The sequence below is a fragment of the Pristis pectinata genome, chromosome 11 (genome assembly GCF_009764475.1).
Source record: "Pristis pectinata isolate sPriPec2 chromosome 11, sPriPec2.1.pri, whole genome shotgun sequence".
In the NCBI taxonomy this organism is placed as follows: domain Eukaryota; kingdom Metazoa; phylum Chordata; class Chondrichthyes; order Rhinopristiformes; family Pristidae; genus Pristis; species Pristis pectinata.
The window spans coordinates 76652873-76661235 of NC_067415.1; positions in this window are offsets into that span (position 1 = coordinate 76652873).

Below are 8363 nucleotides of genomic sequence, written 5' to 3' on the forward strand. Positions count from 1 at the left end.
TGGGTCCATTACTTTACATGTTATATGCTAATAACCTGGATGTTGGAATTGATGGCTTTGTGGCCAAATTTCGGATGATACAAAGATAGGTGGAGGGGCAAAACATTACAGGCTGTTAAGTGAGAGAAACACTTGGGATTGTAGTGGACCCCAGCATTTCAGAGTTAGTTCTTGGAATACTGGAGATGTGAAAGGATCCTTTGAAGTCAGTGAAGACAATAATATTAACAAAAACGATTGATATTTTGAAAATGGCAGCCTTAGGCTGAGTTTACAAGACACATAGAGGAAATCCCTTGCAAAATAATGGAACAAGATTTTCTTCACAAAGGTCATGGACAAGAACAAATAAGAGGTGTATACATAATTCACCAGAAAAAGCAGATAGAGCCCTATGATTGGTCTCAATTTGAGATGAGAGAGGGAAATCAATCAAGCCTCCCACTTTAGACTGTAATCCAGTAAATAACAGCAACAAAGGCTTGGTCTAGGATGGTTTTGAACTCATAGATTAAACTCCTCCCACTTCTCTTGGACAATACTCAATGCCTGATGCCCCTCTATGGTTTGACCATACCCAGCAATGTTCTGCACACTCCGGTAAGAAGAGGAAAAGTCAGGAGGCAAAAGAAAACTTAAAATACATGGAAGTTTCATGTAAAGCTGAAAATAATTCTTCAATTTTTTTTCTTCTCCTTCTTCTTCCCCCATTCCTCATTTCTCATTCTATTTCCCTTTCCTTGGAGCAGACTCGATGGGCCGAATGGCCTGCTTCTGCTCCCTTGTCTTGTGATCTTGTGAATTCTGTCTATAACTTTGGCAAGCTAATGCTATTTTTCTTGCAAAAATGAAGTTAATTTGGTCAGAAAATGATGCATCTCTATAGAACTCTGAACATTTAGAGTATTGCGTGCAATTCTGGTCACCTCACTATAGGAAGGATGTCGAGGCTTTAGAGAGGGTGCAGGGGAGGTTTACCAGGATTCTGCCTGGATTAGAGGGCATGTGCTATCAGGAGAGGCTGGACAAACTTGGTCTCTTCTCTTGGAGCGGCAGAGGCATAGGGGTGATCTGTTGGAAGTGTATAAATTATGAGGGGCATAGGTAGGGTGGACAATCAATATCTTTTTCCCATTATTGAGAGATCCAGTACCGGAGGGCATACATTTAAGGTGAGAGGGGTAGGTTCAGAACAGACATGAGGGGTACGTTTTTTACTGAGAGAGTGGTGGATACCTGAAATGCGTGGCCTGTAGGGTGGTGGAGGCAAATTCATTATGGGCTTTAAAGAGGGGCTTGGATGCGCACATGAATGAGAGGAAAATAGAGGGATATGGGCATCCTGTGGGTAGGATGGATTAGCTATGTCGGCACAACATTGTGGCCAAAGGGCCTGTTCTGTGTTGTACTGTTCTATGTTCTATGTTCCAGAACAGATTGTATTAGCAAACATTGTCAGTCAACACAGTACCTTGAATATTTAGAGGTTGGGTCAAAAGTTGTTTTTGTGCTTGTAGTGGTGTAAGTGTTGGTATTTTCCTTGTCTCCACTGCTGCTCCTGTTAAAATAAAAAAACATGCTTCAAATTCCACTCTGCAAAATGTAGTGATATTTGAAAGGTGATTTGCTTTAACTTTCCTCTTCTTTCCCTCTTAAAGTACCCCTCATCAAATATATTTGTCTGGTCAAAGTTATTGACTGAGGAGACATTGCTAAATAGGAGCAGCCGAGTGAACGGGAGTTACAGAGAAGCAATGGTTCAACCCAAAATGATGACAGTTCCTTCCCCCCACAGATGCTGCTCGACCTGCTGAGTTCCTCCAGCAGATTATTTGTTGCCCCAGATTGCCCCTAGAGTGGACATCGGACCACTAGAAAATGATGTTGGAGGGGTAGTAATGAGGAACAAAGAACGGCGGACGAACTGAATAAGTATTTTGCGTCAGTTTTCACTGTGGAAGACACCAGCAACATGCCAGAAATTCAAGACAGTCAGGGGGCAGAAGTGAGTGTAGTTGCTTATTACTAAGGAGAAGGTGCTTGGGAAGCTGAAAGGTCTGAAGGTGGATGTCACCTGGACCGGATGGACTACACCCATGGGTTCTGAAAAGGAAGTGGAGATTGCAGAGGCATTAGTAGTGATCTTTCAAGAGTCACTAGAGTCAGGAATGGTTCCAAAGGACTGGAAACCGCCAATGTCATCCACACTATCAGAAGGGATGGAGCAAAAGACAGGAAATTATAGACCAGTCAGCCTGACACCAGTGGTTGGTAAGATGTTGGAGTCCATTATTAAGGATGAGGTTTCGGGGTATTTGGAAGCACATGATAAAATAGGCTGAAGTCAGTATGATTTCCTTCAGGGGACATCTTGCCTGACAAATGTGTTGGAATTCTTTGAGGAAGTAACCGGCAGGATAGACAAAGGTGAGTGGGTGGATGTTGTTTAGCCAGAGGGTGGTGAATCGGTGGAATTCATTGCCACAGATGGCTGTGGAGGACAAGTCATTGGGTATATTTAAAGCGGAGGTTGATAAGTTCTTGATTAGTAATGGTGTCAAAGGTAACGGGGAGAAGGCAGGAGAATGGGGTTGAGAGGGAAAAATAAATCAGCCATGGTCGAATGACAGAGCAGACTCGATGGGCTGAATAGCCTTATTCTATTCCTATGTCTTACGGTCTTATTCCAGCACCTACAGTCTCTTGTGTCTCAATGGAGATTACCAAACTGCTTGACTTTCACTTCATTGACTCAAAGAATGGAATCAAAATATAGCCAGTAGATGATTTTATTTTTGCCTGGATGGAGGTCAAATACTTACTCCCTTAACTTTAAATTTGCTAATACCAGAACTATAAGGACGTCCCTTTTATAAGGTGAGGTTGGGTGAACATAAGAAGAGAATAGAGGGCACAATAATACATACAGATAAGGAAAGATGGATGGAGGTTCAAGTGGAAGCCAGTATTGACTAGCTGGCTCAAACAGTTGATCGTATATCCTACGTGATCTGACATAAAATGAATCGCAAGATCCCCCTTGGCCTACCAAAGATTATAAATAAACTCTTAGCCTGGGAAGAAGATGACTAAAGTTGTCCTCGGGACCCTCAGATGAGAGAGGAAATCCCCACACGAGAGCCCAACTTCTGATTGCCATTCACTCAGTAGACATTAGTGAGAACCATATCAGGCTCATCTTAGACGATCTCCAGAGCCCAATACTCTGCCGACAATTTTGGTCTAAACTCACATTTTTTGGTGGGGCAAGGGACTATCTTGGAACTCATCATATGTTGCATCACACAAGGTACACAATCGACTGTTTGAGCCAGCTAGTCCATGCTGTCCTTATGCTTTGCTTGAACCTCCATCCATCTTTCCTCAGCTGTACGTATTACCATGCCCTCTATTCCCTTCTTATGTTCATCGAACCTCACCTTATGAAAGTGACGTCCTTATAGTTCTGGTATTTGTAAATTTCAAGGTTAAAGGAGTAAGTTTTGGATCTCCACCCAGACAAAAACAAAATAATTTCTTGTGGATGCTGCTTATATGATGCTCTGCGCCTGTGATGCTGCTGCAAGTAAGTTTTTTCATTGCACCTGTGCATATATGTACTTGTGCATATGACAATAAACTCAACTTTGACTTTGACACCTAGAGAATAGATATTCAGGATAAAGCCAAAGTACACTCAGGGATAAAGAATCCAGAAAGGAATGACGTCTTCAGAAAGGGAATGAGAGAAATCATGAGGTGAAAAACAAATAAATGAGTAGAAAAAAAATTGCAGTTAAATGGGTCAGAAATAAAAGGGACCTTTAAATGTTTTCTCATTACTGCAACTGCATTGCTGACAGAGAGGGGAATCCACTAGCGCTCCCGATCTTCACAGTATCCGATGTATAACACACTGTGAGTGGGACTAAGGTTGGCTTTGATTGTCTCCATCATCATCGTCGGCAGAAAAATTGCTGCTATCTCCCAGCTCCCACCCCCTAGCCCCACCCCGCACCCCCCACTCCCCCGCCCCCAGTTCCCCCCCACCACCCCCCTGTATTGGAACTGTTGCCCAGTGAAGATCAGCACTGTACTGAGAAGAATGGAGAAACATTTGGCCATTTAACATTGTTTCTTAAATATTTCAGAAGAGTTGATTGTATGATAAAACACAATTATAAAAGGAGATACCTTGACTTGAAGGTTGGATCAAAGGTCGCTTTTGTGCTTGTAGGGGTGGAAGAGTTGATGTTGTCCCATTCACCACCACTCCTGTAAGGATGAAATTTATAAATGTTTTTTAAACACTGCACTGCAAAATATTTTGAGTTGCAGATCCAATTATTTAGTTAATTGCTGCCCATAACTTAAGTTGCATGTCATAACAATTGCCTTGAAATAGATGAGCATATTGTAAGGATGTGATTTTATCAGCAGGAGGTTTGGAGATGAGACAATGGATTGGTACCCCATGATGCATGTTTTTCAATCAATTGATGTCCAATGCCAATGCCAACAGCGTCAGGGGAGCAAGTACAGCAGATGCCAGGGCTGTAACAAGAATAATAAAATTACCAACACCCCATTACTTAGTGGATATGGATACTGCCTGCAATGCCAACGTTGATTGGACATTCTTGATATATCTCTTAACTGAGGTTGTTTAAGAGTTAGCCACAGTAGTGTCCGTGGAGTTACATATCGGCCAGACTGGGTGAAGGTGGCAGAGATCCATCTCCAAAGTGCACCAGGAAATCAGATGGGCTTTCTTACAATATCATTTAGCATCACAGCAACAATCAATGATGCAAGATTTTTCCATTAAATTCCAGAGCTATTTAATTAATTGGATTTGAATTCTTCAGTTTTCATGGTGGCGTTTGAACTGTAGGCTGCTAATTCAGCAAATTAACCAATATGCTACTGGAGCCTAATAAAGTGTAACATGTATTGGTGCTGACTAGAAATAAGAGGTGAGGATAAAGCACTCCAGAACTTACCTCTTGGGTTTATCTGGAATGGTTGGTGTCAGATCAATCAGACTTGAAGTCCTGCTCGGAGTAGTTGGAGTTGTACTCGGAGTACTTAAACGGGAGGAGAATTAGTTAAAGTCACAATTCCAACCATGCTGATGTTTTCTATTGTTCATAGAGTCATTCAGCGTGGAAACAGGCCCTTCGGCCCAACTTGTCCATGTTGACTAAGATACCCATTCAGGCTAATTCCATTTTCCTGCATTTGGCCCATATCCCTTTGTTCCTTCCCTATCCATGTATCTCTCTAAATGCATTTAAAATGCTGTGATTGCACCTGCCTCCACCAACCCCTCTGGCAGCTTGTTCCATTTGACCACCACTCGATGTGAAAAACTTGCCCCTCAGATCTCCCTTAAGTAGTTCCCCCCTCACCTTAAATCTCTGTCCCCTAGTTTCAGATTCCCCAACCCTGGGAAAAAGTCTGACTATGTTCCCTATCTATTCCCCTCTTAATTTTATAAACCTCTATAAGGTCACCCCTCAGCCTCCTGTGCTCCAGTGAGAAAAATCCCAACCTATTCAATCTCTCCTCGTAACTAAAGCCCCCCATTCCAGACAACATCCTGGTGAATCTCTTCTGCACACTCTCTAGGGCTACCACATCCTTGCTATAGGGTGGTGAGTAGAAGTGCACACAATATTCCAAGTGTGGCTTCACCAATCACTTGCACAGATGCAAGATTATTCTTAATTAATGTCACTAAAGTAAAATTAAAAAATAACTTGTATTTTACAAGAATGCCCCAAAATGCCTCCTACATTTTGTGAAGGGCAAGTCATAGAATACAGAACATGTATCTTAGAAGAAGACCATTCAACCCATTTTATGTCTGCCCATCCTTTGAAAGAGCTGCCCATTAGTTCCTTGCCCCGGTCACAGAGTCATAAAGCCATACAGCGCAGAAACAGGCCCTTTGGCCCACTGAGTCCACATTGGCTATCAAGCACCCAATTACGCTGATCTCATTTTATTCTCCCCACATTCCCTTAACACCCCCCAGATTCTGCCACTCACCTCCACACTAGGGACAATTTACAGAGGCTAATTAACCAAACAACCTGCACTCCTTTGGAATGTGGGAGGGAACCAGAGCATCCAGAGGAAACCCACGCGGTCACAGAGAATGTGCGTAAACTCCCCACACAGAGCACTAGAGGTCAGGATTGAACCCGGTCACTGGAGCTGTGAGGCAGCAGTTCTACTAGTTCACCACTGTGCCATTCTAGGGCTTCTTCTCTATTTTCCCACAATGTTTTAAGTGTATAGACAATTCTCTTTCAAACCTTACCGGGGAATCTGTTTCCACCATCTCTTTCTGTAATGCATTTCAGATTATAATAACCTAAAGAACCTAACTCCGCCTCCCCTAACTCTTCACTCTTTGTTAATTACCTTAAATCTCTTCTTCTTATTCTATGAGAAACTATTTCCCCTTATCAAAAAACCTCACAATTTTGAGTCATTCCTTTAAATTTCCCATTCACTTCTTTTTGCCAGGAATAACCCTGGCATTCCAATTCTCTCCAGGTAACTGAAACACCTCATTCATAAATCCACTCTTCTAAATCATCTCTGGATTCTCTCCAAAGCCTTATCCTTTCTAAACCATGGTATCCAGATCATGTCTAATCAATGATTTGTAACTTTACATCTTATCATTGCATCTAATTATAAAACCAGTTATTTCTTGTATATTCTACCCAATACTTCTGATCAGATCCTACTCCATAAGTTACCACTGAATATATATTACTCCATGCATAAAGAATCCAAACCTTTCAATAGATCCCATTCTTCAACACCCGTTTCTCTGTGTTTCAAGTATACACCATCTGAAGTCCTCAATTTAGTTTTTTTTTTGCGATAATGTGACAACTGTGATCAGTTTATTTGTTTCTGACTGTGTTGGTTGGCCAAGGAATGTTGGCCAGAACACAAGGAAAATTCTTCTAATTTCTTTTTTCATTCATTCACAGGATGTAGGTGGTATCACCAAGCCCAATGTTTATTGTTTTAAAAGAGCAGCTTGCTTGGCCATTTCAGATGGTTGGTAAAAATTGGTCATGATGTTGTGAGTCTGCATTTACTGAAAGGCTGGATTGGGTAAGGATGGCAGATTTTCTTCCCTGAAGGACATTAGTGAACCAGTTGGATTTTTACAACAATCTGGTAGTTTCACAGTCATTATTTCAGAGATAAGCCATTCATTTAAATTTACTTCCAGTTTATCTAAACAATTGACTTCAAATTCTACTTCAGCCATGATAGGGTTTGAACTCATGTCTCTGTTAGTCCAGATTCCCGCCTTCACAATTTACTGCCTCTCTTTCATGTCACTTTTCTTTCATTATTCATTCATGGGATGTAGTTTGCTTTCATTTCCAGAGACACAAGAGACTGCCGATGCTGTAATCTGAAGTAATACATGAGATGCTGGAGGAACTCAGTGGGTCAGGCAGCATCTATGAAGGAGAATGGACAGTCAATGTTTCAGATCCACTCCTTCCTTCACCTTTTTTATACTGGCTTTTTCCCCTCTATCTTTCAGTCCACATGAAGGGTCACAACCCAAAACGTCGATTTTCCCCCATTGATGCTGTCTAACCCGTTGAGTTCCTCCAGCATCTCGTGTGTTGTGCCTTCATTTCTTGTCCATCCCAGATTGCTTTTGAATGAGTTGCTGGGCCATTTCGGAGGGCAGTTCAGCTACAATGCACTTCACTCACTTATCACACGCAATAGGAGGCCATTGACTCCATGGTGGCTCCCAACAGAGCAACCTCATCGGACCCATTTCCCTTCCCTTATATCCCGTAGACCGGCAGCTTATTCTCTCCTACATGTCTATCATTTTCCCTTTGGCTCTTTTGCCACTTATCTCTTCTACTGGGTAATTTACAGAAGCCAATTAACCTACCAGCACAGCTTGAGTATCTGGGCGGAATCTGGAGAGTCCAGTGGAAGCCAACACAGTGATTGGGAGAACATGCAAACTTCATATAGGGCCACGTGTAGGCTAGGAGGCTAAACCCCCTCCATGAAGGACATTTTTACAGCAATCTGGTAGATGCATGGTAATCGGTAGGTACAAATTTCTTTAAGCAACAGAATTTAAATTCTTCAAATGCCATGATGGGATTTGAACTGATGTTTGTGCATTATCAACTTATTCTGAAATATAATCATTGTGCTCTAAACATTGCAAACCATATTTGGAAGAGTTTGATAAACATTTTTATGAAAAAGTTTTAAAAACCAAGGGAAATGTAAAATTCTGTCAACAGTAGAATTGTCAAAGACGCATCCTGGCCCATTGCCCACAT